Below are 16,997 nucleotides of genomic sequence, written 5' to 3'. Positions count from 1 at the left end.
AAGCTACACTGTGTAACTTTTTTAGTTGATTCTTAGCAAAAAACACTTAGTTCTTTCAAAAATATATGTGCTCATTAATGTATATTTACTTCTTTCAAGTAATAAAGTATTCTCTTAAGTTTATAATCTGCCATTGAAAGTACATACGGGTGAGGGGTTCGAATGCCGGTCGCCATGTTGCCCCTCCATCTTGAAACTACATTAGCCAAAGAGGGACATGCCTGTTAATTCAAGCTTCGCCTTTTGCGTTTTTCACTCAGTGACACCTGAATGCGAGGGGGAGATAACTCGCGAGCTCGCGAGTGCCGGCAGATTTGAAAGATAGTGTGGTGTGTGTGTGTCTGTGTGTGTGTGTGTGTGTGTGTGTGTACTCACATTTGAAAGAGAGAATTAAAACGTCAATGCGACAGACAAATCAGCAAGACCATAGTCAATATTGGAGTAACGTTTCCCAGATGGAAAGAGCTCATGAGGAGAAAAGATTTTAAAACGGACGCCGAGGTTGCCTGCTTTCTTCTCGACAGGTAATTCAGCCTGATGTAATTCATTTGTGTAAATTCGAAGTTTTATAGTTGCTTGTCTAACCATAGCATGGTTGTGCATAACGCCAGAACGACCTCTAGTATAACTTCATCCTCGCGTCAGTGGTGAAAAAGTATTGTTTACCTTGTAACATAAATCTGTGCTGAGACGGATCACAGGTGATGAGTTTTAAAGGCGCAAATTTTTAAGCTATATAAAAAAAGGACACTGTAAATTTTAGTTATTTTTAATTGCTTTTACTTTGTACACATTGTAACCGATTGTAACGTTAGCCTAATCTGATTATGCTGGGATAGCCGATTCCAAGGGTGACGTTTACCTCCTGACATCTGTCCTGTAGTTTTATTCATTTTAGACATATTGTTTATTATTGTCATGGACAAAGTCGATAACTGGAAGCCATGTTAATCTTGGAATAATACGGCCACCGTAGGAGTTAAAACGCCCTCGGAATTGAGAGGAACAGAAACTAATATTCACTGGGTAGTCATATACAATTTCACCGCTAGATGGGGGTAAAAATCACACAGTGTAGCTTTAATTTAAAGATTCATCTCACAGAAAATAATCATCTCACATATTCACATCATCTCTACCTGAACATTAAGGCTGTGATAGGACTTCCTATTAACATAATCTGCCTCATGTTCCCCTAGAGCAGTGGAGATTGGAGCAATAGACTGCATACATGTTGCAATGACTTGGGAATCCTATCATAAGATTATCAGAAGAAGAATAAAAAAGATTCAAAATAATTCTTAACATGTATTATATAGTACATTTGTGAAATTTGCTTTTTGAGAAAAAAAAAGTGTTCATGTGATGTCACCCTATCAATATCTTACCGGCAATTTTATAAAAGCCCTCTTTTATGGACATGGTCGATAAATGTCCGGGGAACACTATTAATGAAACTTTTTATACTCCTGCAGAGCGAGGACCACCTTGCGAATGGTTCGACAAACATATGTTTTCCCTAGCTTCTGTGCGTCACCCACCGTGCAAGAATGTACCACTTGCAAAAAAAAAAAAAATGCAACGTAATACAATTTGCGGTACAGTAAGTGCATGAATTCGACGTGTTAAATTCTTTATGTGCGGCTCAAGAAGTTCGCAAAGATAAGACATTCCTTCTGCGGAAAATCTGTATCTTTCATAAGTAACTATAAGGCAAGGGGATTTTGTCTGGCTAAAAACTCGTCAAACAATTTGCGCTGAGATGTCCACCGGATTTGGAAGAAAAGTTGAAGTCATTGCAACAGACACTTGGAATAAGTTACGTCACCTATATGTTTCTTTGCTCTCAGCTGATTGGTCAAACTTGCAGTGCAGCGTAAGATACCATGGCAACGAACACAGATTAAAGCCGAGCTACTTTCATAGTACCTAAAACCCAGGGTTGGCGGAAACTAAGCTGAAACATAGCTGGCTAGCCACCTAATCCGGCTTCATGGTACAGGCCCCAGGTCACTACATGATGATAATGTTTTTATCATCATAACATATTGTGAGCAGGTCATGTTTTCTCTTGCAGTAACAAATGTGCTTTATAAACACAATGTTAGAACAGTCAGAGAAAAACTAATATTAAAAAATGAAAAGGGTCAAGAGCCCAACTAAAGCAAACACTGACCACCAAAATGGTAACTTGAAAAGAAAAATTCCATAAAACATTACCGTCTAAACTTGTTAAATCTCAAGAACTTTTGTCGATGTACGACAGAAATATAGTCAAACTGGTAATAAGTAGGGCTGGGCGATTTAAATTGCGATATTGTTATGCGCGTCTCGTCAGTAAAGCCGGTTCCTTGATTAGTAGTAAATCACCATCACCTGCTTTCAGATGGAGCGGCATTTAGGGCTGAGGAGATAATTAAGTGATTAATTTAGTGATTATTGAGCATTATTGAAGACACCTGATGTTAACAAGCAGAATCACTGAAGGAGAAAATCACAAATTGTAAGTTACCATTAAGGTGATGGGTGTTTGCTTTAGTTGGGCTCTAGACCATTATAGGTTTACTTTAATATTTACTGTTGTTTGTCTGCTGTTATTGATTTATAACAGTTAAATGAACAAAGTAAAATGTTATCTTAAAGTGTTGGTTATGTTTTGACATAATCATGCTGTGATCTGAAAAAGGAAACTTATTAAAATAGTTTGGTTTAACTTGTTAGCAGCAGTTTTGTGTTTCTTCAGCCTATGATTATCAGTACTTTACTTACAATTCAAAATATGTAATAAACATTGTTCTGATCAAAAGACATTCAGATAAATTCATTTAACACCCAGATGGTGACAATAATAAAGCATGTTGCAGTGGCTGTCACCAATCACAACTCATTAATGGCTCCCATCATGCATTGCGGTATGAATAAATTATGATCTGAATTGTCTATGTAATTTACTTTTCCTAATTGAATATTCTGCTCGTCACCATTGTTGAGATGCATAGACTGAATCTTGACATCTGTGTGTGCCTAAAAGAATGATTTTTTTTTTTTTTTTAAGAAATCCTTTATATTATAAAAAATTCTGGGCATTTATGCAGATTCACAGTTATGCTGTAATCAACAACATAAAACGAAGTCAGAAAGAAGGATTTTAATGAGTTCAGTGATCAAGTTCAAATGATGATTGTCATAATATAAACAACACCATCAGATCACTTTTTTTCTTTGTTCAACTGGCAATTATAATTCAGATACAACAGCCAAACAAAATCTAAAGTAAACATATAAGGGGTCTAGAGCCCAACTAAAGCAACCATTGATCGTCATAACAGTAACTTACAATTTGAGATTTTCTCCTTCAGTGATTCTGCTTGTTAACATCAGGTGTCTTCAATAATGTTCAATCACTAAATTAATCACTTACTTATCTCATTAACTTAAACACTCTTGAGTGTGTACAAAGAGCCGTAGTTAACTGACAAGCTGAGCCATATCGCATTAAATATTGCTGGCGATACGTCCGCGATATTGATGTGATTTGGCTCAGCTTGTCAGTTAACTACGGCTCTTTGTAGTAAATGCCGCTCCATCTGAAAGCAGGTGAAGGCGATTTACTACTAATCAAGGAACCGGCTTTACTGACGAGATGCGCATAACAATATCGCGATTTAAATCGCCCAGCCCTAGTAATAAGTGCAACAATGTGTAATGACTCATTGTCAGTTGTAGTTCTTGTGTTTCTCTTTTTTCTGTTATTGTTTTTTCTCTTTCCGTCAATGATTCTGCTGATTAACATCAGGTATCTTCAATAATGCTCAATCATCACTTAATTAATCACTTAATTATCGCATTAACTTCAACACTGCTTCAGTGTTAACTTAATTATCTCATTAACTTCAACACTGCTTCAGTGTTAATTTTTAACACCCTGTAGTGTGGACACATATGTACACTGAGGAGTGTTAAGGGACTGTTCGTTTTTTTATTTAAGGGGCCACCGGAGGAGTTTTGAGATCTGTTGTCAAAAAAGGCATGACCCTCCCTTCGTCAGCAATACATTTTTCTATGACCCTCCAAAATGATTGTGAAAAAAGGCATGACCCTCCCCGATAATTTATTGATTAGCCTACTTCTGTACTGGTTTGCGCTTGGCAAAGATGTTCAGATAGCCATTGTTTTTTGTTTTTTTAAACCATAAACTCTTGCTTTCTCATCTTACTAGGGCTGTAACGATAGACCAAACCTACGATTCGGTTCGTATCACGATTTTTGATTTTAGATTTGAAAAAAATCATGTTTTCGGTGCTGATGTGGTGTGACGCGTTCAACATGTGGGTGGCGCTGCCAACAAAGCATCTAAAAGCTGTCACAAAGAACCGGCAAAAGTAATGATTATTAATATGTCAAATATAGCAAGGAGACATTTTAATTAATAAACAAGTGTTTTCTGTGTCGACTGCAAAGATGAAGTTGACGATGCGTCGCAATCTTCTCAGAACGCGCCAGAGAGAGATGCACATTTCATAAGCAGAAAGCAGTCTGTTTTCCTTCGTTTTGAATTGTTCTGTTTAAAAGTAGACATTTCAAGCTTTCTATATATTTATCAGGTCTGTGAGGCAAGTAGCATAGCCTACCTTACGCTGAGTTTCGGTTCATTTATGAGACAAGAGTCCATTCACTCGCCCGCGCCTCCGTGTCATGATTATCTATTTTCTACTATATTTACTTCTTATTTATTAAATCCAGATGAAACATTGATTAAAATTAAGATACAATTAATAAAAAAACGAAATTCACTTTAAAGAAAGGCTTTGTGCTTTTTGTTTGAGGTCTCTGTGAAATTTTTAAAGTCGCTTTCAGTGCAGTCATGTCCGTAATGGAGAACTGTCACGCCCATAACATTGTTTTTTTGTTTTGTTTTGTTTTTCACATAATATGCGAACACGAAAAATAAAATAAAAATAATATTTTATGTTCTGTGGAGGCCGATCTTTATTCATCCGGTGGGTATATATCTTTTGATTTGCACAGTGTAATTTATAGAATTACTAAAAAATATTTTACCACCTAAAAGTTAAAGATTTTTTGTGTCACGTCACATGTGTATTTCCCTCATATTAAATATAAAACGCATGTGTAGACTGATATTTTTCTAATGTCTTGACTCCTTTCAGACGTTTCAAAATATTGGTATTAAATGCATTTTCTGAGAATTTATATTTCAAGTTTTGACTGCAAATTTGACGTCCATAACACTGGAATCACCCAATTTTAACAAATTTATCCTCAACTAGTTTTTGTGGTGTAGGTCTACGTATTTTATTATGTTAACTTAAATAATACTAATAGTAATTTAAAGATGTGGTAGCCCTACATTTTTCACATCGTGGAAACAAAATAAGAATGGAAATATGGTAGTATCGCGCTACAGCGCACATTCTATCAGCTGCAGTTCTGGCGCCTCAGTCCCAATACTGTAAAACTCGACGTACATTCACATCACATGTTAATGCAGCGGTAGAGTTACACTCACAGGACACTGTGCACTTATTCGCAATCACAAAAGTTAATTATTTGCTCGTGCTTTAAAGCTTTGCCGGGTAAACATTTCTTTGGCATTCTGTTCTGACATGATGCACTTTTTCTAAGCGCGAACTGAACTGAAGCGCGCACTGTCAAACAGCGCCAAACTGGATTTTTGTTGGGTCAGACCCATCTGATATCGAAGGGGGGCTGATAACGCGAGATCAACATGGAATAGTCAGCTGTTTTGGTGAAGTGACGTTCAGGTTTGGCTAACGTGGTTTTGCTTGTGATTGGGCTTTCACTTTCTCAGTATCAACATGCCTTGTGCAAAAACATTTTTTTTCTTTTTTTTCCCTCTGTCTTATTTTTTGTCTTACATCTGTGATGGATATTGAATATTCTCCATCACAACTGAGGGCCTTTAACTGCCGCCCGCGTCTTGATTCGGTGACGTATGAATACTGTCAGAGACTAGGGATTCTCCGTCGCCCAAGATACATACACCGTTCGCGGCGCACACTCTTGAGTTCCTTTTGTTCAAAGCCTGACGCTCCTTCTTGCATCTGGACCAACAATAGACTATCTTCCGTGCCTAGACAACTCAATTTCGGACAAAGCCCCTTATCTCAATGAAATGATCACTGACAATAACCTTGACATTTTTCTTCTCACTGAAACTTGGCAAGTTCCTGAAGATTTTCTACAGTTAAATCTACTTACGCCAGATGGATATAATTATCTGTCCAGACCGTGACCCCATGGTAAAGGGGGTGGTCTCGCTATCATCCACCGTGATAACTTCCGTATCAAGCAACTTGACTTTCATGACATCAATACATTTGAGTACATGGTTTTGAAGGCTGACTCTCTCATAATTATTTTGCTCTATCGACCTCCTAAGGTCCTGTCTAACTTCTTTTCTGAACTCAGTGAACTGTTGACCCTTGCCTGCTCATTGTCATTTCCCATTCTACTGCTTGGTGACTTTAATATTCATGTTGATGCTGTTTGCTCTAACACCAACCAGTTACTTTCTATCTTTGAATGTTTTAATCTAATTCAGCATGTTAATTTTCCTACTCATACCGGTGGTCATACCCTTGATTTGATTTGTACATCAAGGGCCAATATCTCTTCCATCACTTCTACTGACACTGGTATTTCTGATCATAAACTTCTTGATTTTAGCTTCAGCCTACAGGAAAACTGGCCTGACTGTTCACCATTTGGCATTTATTGAACATATCAAAAAATACAAATCTGCCCTGAACCTGGCTCGTTCCAGTTTTGTATCTGCTACAATTAATAAATCAAGCAACAGGCCAAAAGCATTATTCAACACAATAAATAAACTTACCAAACCTCCATCTCATGTTGCTCTAGCTTCTGATGAACTTTGCACTTCATTCTTGGCTTACTTGCTAGAAAAGACAGATGCTGTAAACCAGTGCCTCTTTAATGATGCCACTAACATTAGTTATCTGCCGAATCAACCTGGTCAATCCCTGCCTCTCTTTTCTCTGTCTACTCCTTCTTCTGTCTCTGAGTTAATCTTGAAATCCAACCCTTCATCTTGTCATCTTGACCCTGCTCCTACTACTCTACTGAAACTTTGCCATTCAGTTATTTCTGCACCTATCTCTCACTTCATCAATGCCTCTCTTACCTCTGCTTCATTTCCTCTGTCACTCAAAACTGCTGCTGTTACCCCTGTTCTCAAGAAACCCAACCTTGATCCCTCAGTTTTATCTAATTATCGTCCCATTTCAAATCTCCCCTTCATAGCTAAATTACTGGAAAGTACTGTTGCCTCCCAGCTTCAGTCTTTTCTAGTTGAAAATAATCTTTTTGATCCTTTTCAATCTGGTTTTCGCCCTTTGCATAGTACTGAAACTGCACTAGTTAAGGTACTGAATGATCTGCTTCTCTCTGGTGATTCTGGTTCTCTGTCTATGCTCCTGCTGCTCGACCTCAGCTCTGCCTTCGATACCGTCTCCCATCAACTACTCATTTCGCGCCTTTCGGATGTGGGTATTTCTGGTGCTGCTCTTTCCTGGTTTTCCTCCTATCTCTCTGACAGACTGTTCTACATTTCACTTCAGGATTTTCGCTCACCTACTGTCCCCCTGAAGCAAGGTGTCCCTCAGGGATCCGTTCTTGGGCCATTATTATTTATAATCTATATAATACCTCTTGGTCAGATCCTCCGCCGTCATGGTTTTAATTATCATTTTTACGCTGACAACATTCAATTATATGCTACTTGTACATCAACTTTATCTCTCACAACTGACAAAATCTCTGCTTGTGTACATGAAATAAAAGATTGGCTTCATTCAAATTTTCTAAAACTTAACATGGACAAAACTGAGATTATTTTCACTGGACCTTCATCACTCACTAATAAAATTCCTACCAACTTCACCTGTGAGATCGCTGGCTCTCTTATCAAACCATCTAGTACTGTTAAAAATCTTGGTGTAATTTTTGATTCCTCTCTATCTTTCCACTCTCACATTAATTTCATCACTAAATTGGCATTCTTTCATCTACGTCGTATCGCTCAGTTCCGTCCCTTTATCAGTATCTCAGATGCTGAAACTGTCATCCATGCATGGTGTCACCTCACGTCTTGATTACTGCAATGCACTTTTCATTGGCCTATCAGCTAGCTCCATTTCCAAATTACAATATATTCAAAACTCTGGTGCCAGACTACTCACCCACACCAAGCGTTCTGCACATATTTCCCCAATTCTGCATGATCTTCACTGGCTTCCTGTGGCTTACCGTATCAAATTCAAAATTCTCCTTCTCACTTTTAAATCTCTGCACGGCTTGGCTCCCCCCTATCTCTGTAACCTGCTTCTCCCCTACACCCCTACTCGCTCTTTACGATCTGCTGATTCCAGCCTTCTCGTCGTCCCTCGGCATCGCCTTGCTTCAATGGGGGGCAGATCATTCAGTGTTGTTGCGCCAAAAATGTGGAACTCTCTCCCCCGATCACTCTGTTCTGTTAACACTATCTCTGAATTCAAATCCATGCTCAAAACTCACCTATTTTCTGAATGTTATAAATCTTAATTTAGTTTTTTTTTTTTTTTTCCCTCAAAGTTATATCTGTTTGTATTCTGCTGGTTGCTGCCCCATCTACCAATTCTTACTTACTGTACTTGCACTCTCAATTGCCTATTGTTGTTCTGTCTGCTGTCTTTGTCAACTGCCTTTATTGTTGTTTGTTTATTGTAAAGTGTCCTTGAGCTCTGGAAAGGCGCTATATAAATAAAACTTATTATTATTATTATTATTATTATTAATAAATGGAAAAAATAGCACCAAACAAGCCACTTTGAAATGTTGCTGTTTTCATGAATATAAAAGTTGGGTGACCCCTCCCCCTAGACTAAAAAAAGTTGGATGACCCTCCCCTCAACATAGAATAAAAAGACATGACCCTCCCTTATTTTCCTCCGGTGGCCCTTTCGATAAATACCGAACGATCCCTAATTTAACACTGGGGATTTTGCTGTGTAAGATGTCTTCTTTTATCCTGTGTCTGGAGGTCAGTTGTATGTTTGGAGAACGTTCTTATAACAAAAATCTGTTATCTGGGTGTGCACTCACTCATACTGTGAGCTCATCTCGTGAGACCAGTGTGTTGTCACTTTGATAGTGGTGAGAAACAGGAAGTAGAATCTCTCCCAATGACCGATATTTGAACCGCCTCTCAACCTGTTCAACATTTTAAATTCACAATGACCTCATATATTAATCACTCTGTGAGTATCACCATATGAGGATGATGTGATGTCACTGTGATGTGTTCTTTTCCATATTTTTAATTTACTTTTTGTTTGTTTTGTTTTGTTACACATTTTCTTCTTTTGTTACTTGCTCCTAAAACCTAGACTGGGAGTAATATACCAGTTATGAAACTGGTACCGGATTTGGCCGGAATTGGCCAGTTCATGTGATCAGCCATGACCGGCGACCGGCCGGTCAGTCTGACATATGCCGATTTTATGCTGGTCAAATGCACTGGGGCGCCGCATGATTAACATCGCGCAACATCAGCATCACACGTGCACACAGAACGCACATGTAGGAAACCTTGTGAATTACAGCCATTTCACACTGCAAGCATGAATGGCGCGTGAGCAACACGTATTTTTTTCACCGTGCATGTTAATCAATGAGTATGGCCTTACGATAGGCTCTTTAATATGACTTTGCAGCACACACTCGTCTCAATGAACGTGCCGAACGTGACGTCTGCGTCTGCAGAACGTCTTGTCTGCGTTTGCCACATCACTCGTTCGTCTGCCGAATGTGACGTCTGCATCTGCCGAACGTCTTGTCTGCGTCTGCCACATCACTCGTTCGTCTGCAGAACGTCTCGTCTGCGTCTGCTGCAAGGGGATTTCCAGCACATTCTACACACTTATTCGTTCTTTATTATTTTTCCCCACTGATCAAGTCAAGTCAAGTCATCTTCATTTATATAGCGCTTTTAACAATGTAGATTGTTTCAAAGCAGCTTTACAGAGATAAACGTATAATTTATGGTAACAGAGATTGTTTTGGCTTTATAGCGGTTCTTTAGTAAAGTTATTTTCCAGCTAAGGTTAGTTATGATCGATTCGCTTCCGTCGCAACAATCATTTGTTATTAAATTAGGGGCCGCTAAGACGACAAAATTCTCTCTACATAGACTTTAAACGCGAACCTGTGAGAAACGCTGATGGCGTTCACATGCGCATTAAGAATTGGTTCTATAGTTATGTGCGTTTGAATATATGTACGCAGGTTTGTACAAACCAAGCCTAAACAAAGTACTGGTGTTTCCTAATAATTTTTGATACAGAATTTTATTTTATTTTATCAATTCGGGGTAGATACGCGAATTGAGTTTCCCGACAACGCTTTATCTGTAGAGTGGTAAAGGGATCCTCCATAGGGAGAGACTAGTTGGCAGAGGTGGGAGTAAGTCACACATGAACAAGTCACAAGTCTTAAGTCTTAACCTTCAAGTCTCAAGCAAGTCCAAGTCAATTTTGTGAAAAGCAAGTCAAGTCAAGTCAAGTCACTGCTTTATGTCAAGCAAGTCAAGTCAAGTCGTAGCTTGGGTCACAAGTCACTGGCAAGTCATACAAACGTTTGATGATTTCACTGAATTTATATATTAAAATAAGTTAAAACTACATAAGTTGTGGACTATGGTTTTATTTGAAACATTTTTTTTAAATATGCATTTCCACATGCTGAGTGGTTAAAAATCTAAAAAAGAAAAAAGAAATAAAATTTCAAACTACATAGCCTAAAATGTAAATGTAATTGCAATTAGGCCAACATTAAAGCATGAAAAATAAATATGCCTCAAACATTGCAGTAGACCATTAAAAGATATTAAATAATTCACAATTCAAGTATAATTGTTCCTATGCCACCAAATGGCATTCTTCAAACTGGCATCCCCTTTATGGAACATGAACACATCCTTAACAACAAGTTAGATCTTTCCTTTTTAACAAAAGAATAACAAGAAAAAAAAAAACAGTAATAATTTAATTGACACAAAACTTGCACCTGTCAATCAGGTGGATTGACTATTGTACATTATTAATCTGTGTGAGTGAGTGATTTATTAATATTTGTGAATGATGTGTGTGCATGTGTACACAGCAAAAACTACAGTGTTAAATTAACACTCCTGGGAGTGTATACGAGTCCACACTCAAGAGTGTAAAAGTGTTAAAATATGAGTGTTAAATTAACACTCAAGAGTGTTAAAGTTAATGAGATAATTAAGTGATTAATTGAGTGATGATTGAGCATTATTGAAGACACCTGATGTTAACAAGCAGAATCACTGAAGGAGAAAATCACAAATTGTAAGTTACCATTATGGCGATTTGTGTTTGCTTTAGTTGGACTCTAGACCCTTATATGTTTACTTTAAATTTTGTCTGACTGCTGTATCTGAGTTATAACTGCCAGATGAACAAAGCAAAAAAGTGATCTGATGGTGTTGGTTATATTATGCCAATCATCATTTGAACTTGATCACTGAGCTCATTAAGATCCTTATTTCTGACTTAGATTTACGTTGTTGTTTACAGCATAACTGTGATTCTGCATAAATATCCAGAATTTTAGATATAATACAAAGGATTTCTTAAAAGTTGTTTTGAAAAAAAAAAGATAAAAAAATCTTTCTTTTAGGCACACACAGACGTCAAGATTCATATGCATCTCAACAATGGTGACGAGCAGAATATTCAATTAGGAAAAATAAATTACATAGACAATTCAGATCATAATTTATTCATACCGCAATGCATGATGGGAGCCATTAATGAGTTGTGATTGGTGGCAGCCACTGCAACATGCTTTATTATTGTCACTATTGTTGAGATTCACAGGCAGATTATTGATATCTGTGTTTCTAAATAAATTCATTTGAAAGTGTTTTGATCAGAACAATGTTTATTAAATATTTTGAATTATATGAAAAATACTGATAATCATATGCTGTAGAATCGCAGAGCTGCTGTAATTATCAAGTTAAGATACCTCAATAAATTTCGTTTTTAAGGTTCACAACATGATTATGTCAAAACATAACCAACACTATCAGATCACACTTTTCTTTGTTCATTTGACTGTTATAAATCAATAACAGCAGACAAACAAAATTTAAAGTAAACATAAAAGGGTCTAGAGCCCAACTAAAGCAAACACAAATCGCCATAATGGTAACTTACAATTTGTGATTTTCTCCTTCAGTGAGTCTGCTTGTTATCATCAGGTGTCTTCAATAATGCTCAATCATCACTCAATTAATCACTTAATTATCTCATTAACTTTAACACTCTTGAGTGTTAATTTAACACTCATATTTTAACACTTTTACACTCTTGAGTGTGGACTCGTATACACTCCCAGGAGTGTTAATCTAACACTGGAGTTTTTGCTGAGTACACATGCACACACATCATTCACAAATATTAATAAATCACTCACTCACACAGATTAATAATGTACAATAGTCAATCCACCTGATTGACAGGTGTAAGTTTTGTGTCAATTAAATTATTACTGTTTTTTTTTTCTTGTTATTCTTTTGTTAAAAAGGAAAGATCTAACTTGTTGTTAAGGATGTGTTCATGTTCCATAAAGGGGATGCCAGTTTGAGGAATGCCATTTGGTGGCATAGGAACAATTATACTTGAATTGTGAATTATTTAATATCTTTTAATGGTCTACTGCAATGTTTGAGGCATATTTATTTTTCATGCTTTAATGTTGGCCTAATTTCAATTACATTTACATTTTAGGCTATGTAGTTTGAAATTTTATTTCTTTTTTCTTTTTTAGATTTTTAACCACTCAGCATGTGGAAATGCATATTAAAAAAAATGTTTCAAATAAAACCATAGTCCACAACTTATGTAGTTTTAACTTATTTTAATATATACATTCAGTGAAATCATCAAACGTTTGTATGACTTGCCAGTGACTTGTGACCCAAGCTACGACTTGACTTGACTTGCTTGACATAAAGCAGTGACTTGACTTGACTTGACTTGCTTTTCACAAAATTGACTTGGACTTGCTTGAGACTTGAAGGTTAAGACTTGAGACTTGTGACTTGTTCATGTGTGACTTACTCCCACCTCTGCTAGTTGGTACTTCAGCACTGCATTGTCATCGGGTCCAGGCGAAGGTCCTTCATCAGATCTGGATACGGCCTGGATCCGGCAGGCTGCGGGAAAACCTCGGGATAAACAAAGACACTAAAATTAGCGTAGATGCCATCCTTTTTATGATGTAACGAGTACATCAGGATTTATGGGAAGTGTTCCCGGTTCCAGCTGACCTAATCTATGCAGCCTAATATTGAATTATAGAAGTCTATAATGTATCAAGTGAAAGCTAGGTCAAAGAGATGTGTTTTTAGTCTAGCTTTGAACTGACAGAGTGTGTCTGCTTCCCGGACAATGGTAGGAAGGCTGTTCCAAAGTTTTGGTGCTAAATAGGAGAAGGATCTACCGCCAGCAGTCGATTTTGATATTCTAGGTATTATCAACTGGCCAGAATTTTGAGATCGCAATAGACGTGAAGGACTATAATGCGTTAAGAGCTCGCTCAAGTACTGTGGAGCTAAACCATTTAGTGCTTTGGAGAAATGGTGTACTGCAGCTCTGCTGCGTTTTGTCCTTGTGTTGTTGCCGTACCCTATCAGAAGCGGTATGCTTTACATCGGGTAGGTTGACTGTATAAAGCACTTCCCACTTTGTTTTAATGTTGTAACTGTAAAATGTTGAAAACTTCGACATATAACCTGAGTTATATTACTTTACATGTATTGTTAAGATTTGGGTGCAATTCTAGCAACTTAGAGAAAGTTTATTAATGCTTTCATTATGACTACGAGTTCATACACACTGAGTCTTACGTGACTAGCTGTAAACTTCGCTAGCAACTTTCCATGTATTCAGTGTATTTCTTTTATTTTGTATGTGCAGATGCTGTTTTATGTACGCCAGTGCCTGAAGGCATGTTTTGTGTTCTGATTTTCCAAAGGTATGTTGCTCCATATGTTAAATGTGAATTAGTTACAGAATGAGGAAATATTTTCCTGTGTATTTTTCTTAAGTTTATTTTATCCCCGTCTAGTATGCTAAAGGTGTATCCTTCTGTATGAATGTTTCTTTTTGTAATAATTTACAACAGAAGATCAGAAGCGGTATGCTTTACATCGGATGCTGTTTTATGTACGCCAGTGCCTGAAGGCATGTTTTGTGTTCTGATTTTCCAAAGGAATAAATGTGAGAAAAGACAGTTTTGGTCTCAGTCCCTTCACCGCCTGACCACCGTTACATTTGTTTATTAAGCGTGCAGGGTAACCACCCAGTAGAGCATTACAATAATCTAGCCTTGAGGTCATGAACGCATGAACTAATTGTTCTGCAATTGTCAATGAGAGCATATGGCGTAATTTAGATATATTTTGAAGATGGAAAAATGCAGTTTTACAGATACTAGACACATGACTTTCAAATGAAAGATTGGTATCACTGATCTTCAATTGTATTTTATTAGCAATTAAGTGATTTTACCTTGCTTATGTATAGCTTTTTATTCCAAATAGTAAATATTAATTTACACAAATGATCATGTTAAAATTTGTGTTTGACATTGTTTCTTGTCAACATATCCACAGATAGCCTACTTATGAAGAAATCATGTAGCCTACTATTCACCACTAGGAGTCTCTTGACCAACACAAAAGAACGTAGTTGTAAACATTTGGGCTAACTAACATAAATAATATTTGTAATTTGTAATATGTAATGTTTAATTTTAGAGTTGTAATATTTCGTTTTAGAGTTTCGCCAAAGTTTGATTGACAGGCGATCTGACAGTTAAAATAATTATACTTAACAATTAGGCCTACACCTCAAAAGAGAAAGACGAGCACAGTTTATTATTATTATTTAGCCTAAATGTCTTTGCTTGTGCATAAAAACATTTAGATTTGTATCAACAGGTACAGAAATAGTTTGGCACAATAAAAGACGGAAGAGAATTAACATAGAGCCAGAGTTTCTCTTTCAATTCTCCCATGGTTTTTAACATCACACTTAAACAACATAGGCCTATCCTGATATTCATTCATGTGCTGTAACTAGAAGAGATAATCAATCAGTTCACGTCCTGCTTGGACAGTAAAGAGTCACGAAACGGTGTGTCTATTTATTATTTGAATTCCTTAAATATATATAATATAAATATATATATATATATACAAAACCCAAATCTAGTTGCAGCGCGCGCCGCCATGGGAACAGGGACAAAGTCTCTTGCGCGGATCATTGCACTGCATTTTACAACAATCACCGATTGTGCTCAGTGCTGATTCTGACGTAGCCTAAGTTTGGGGAGAAATGACAGCGCGCTGTGATGGGAAAGATGACGCGCTAGACGAACGCGGCTAGTTTTTAATAGTTTTACCTCACATATCTTCTTTTTATAATCCTTGGAAGCCAAAATCTAAAATAAAATTAGATTAACTACCTAGATCAGATGTATATTTCATGGACAGACTCTATTGAAGCACTCGGCAGATATCATGAACAAGATAGCTTTGTGAAATACTCAACAGTCCATTGGATGTGCATCAAACTAACATATTCCAACATATTTCGAAATTGTAACATGCTTATTTGCGAAAATATACTTATAATTCATCTCCCCCTTCGTTTTAAGTCTTGGGACATCCTTTGAGTTTTGGGACACCCTACCCCTACACAAGAATGCGCAAAAACAAGGGCTAGGGCCCTTTAAGTTCTGTTGCTTTTAATGAACAAGACACCCAAAGTAGCCAACTTATTTAATTCCATTCCAGATACATGTTTATCAATCTTTTTTTTCTTTAATACAGACATATGTTTTTGTTTTTTAATAAAAATTACATTGCATAACCCACAGAGATCGCATCTGTCAGATAGTTTGGGAATATTCACACATAAGGTATACTACACATAAAACATGATATCAGAGTTTTATAATCAAACAAAAGAGAACAATACATCACGGTTGTTTAAACCAATGAACATTAGGTGTGCCGTCAGTAAATCGATTCCCATCATGCTTTTGATCAGCGCAGTCGGTGGAGAGCAACTGCGCTTGACTGCAGAATCCGACACGTCGGCCTTGCGGTCGCGAGAGTTTTTTGACATACGTCATGCATGACATCAGAGCAAGGCGGACCGCACTCGGACACATTTCTAACCGGCATGCATCTCGTGCTGATCACCGGTGATCGATTCTGCACAGATTTTGCTCATCTCAAACAAGCCTATACACTTTACTGCCACACGTGATTTACGTCTGCGTGACGTGTACGCCTCGTCTGCACCTTAAATTTAATGGAATAAATAGCAGAAAAAAAAGTTTAAAAAATTAAGACGTTGAGTGAGACGTTCATTTAGACGAGTGTGTGCTGCAAAGTTATATTAAAGAGCCTATCGGAACGCCATAAATGAGTGCATTGCGCGTGAGCGTCAAGCAGGAGCGTCGCGTGAGCAGCAGTGAAGCGGGGGTTTCAGCACCGACTCTTTAGGCTTGTTTGAGATGCGACTTGCCTCGCCTGAAATGTATGCGAGAGTAGGAGCGGCTGCAGTGAGAGGAGGAGTGAAAAAAGAGCAGGCAAGCCGGACAGATCTCTCTTCTCGTAGTGGATCAGACACCTGCGAGATCAAAGATGAATATCACGGGATTTACGCTCGTGCACAGTGTTGCCAATCACAATTCTTTGAAGAAAGAAATCCAGCAACTATTTTTTTGAGAGACACTGATAAAACCGAAGTACTTGATATTGTCAATAACTTTAAGAATAAAACATCAAGAGACTGTGATGATATTGATATGTTTTTAATTAAACAATTAATTGTAGCAATAGTAGATCC

At 37.4% G+C, this 16,997-nt stretch overlaps 1 long non-coding RNA gene across 1 annotated transcript in view; it reads right to left on the bottom strand.

Annotated features, from left to right (window-relative positions):
* Positions 1-16,763, bottom strand: part of LOC308693527 — a 91,677-nt gene extending 74,914 nt beyond the window's left edge. Inside the window, exon 1 of the long non-coding RNA XR_014030466.1 lies at positions 16,654-16,763. This is a non-coding gene — a long non-coding RNA (uncharacterized lncRNA). The remainder of the gene's footprint in view (positions 1-16,653) is intronic.
* Between the last annotated feature and the right edge of the window lie 234 nt (positions 16,764-16,997).

The sequence above is a fragment of the Scardinius erythrophthalmus genome, assembly GCF_964197995.2.
Source record: "Scardinius erythrophthalmus genome assembly, chromosome: 1".
Lineage (NCBI taxonomy): Eukaryota > Metazoa > Chordata > Actinopteri > Cypriniformes > Leuciscidae > Scardinius > Scardinius erythrophthalmus.
The sequence above is the reverse complement of the archived record's forward strand: the minus strand, read 5'-3'. Positions and strand labels throughout refer to the sequence as shown.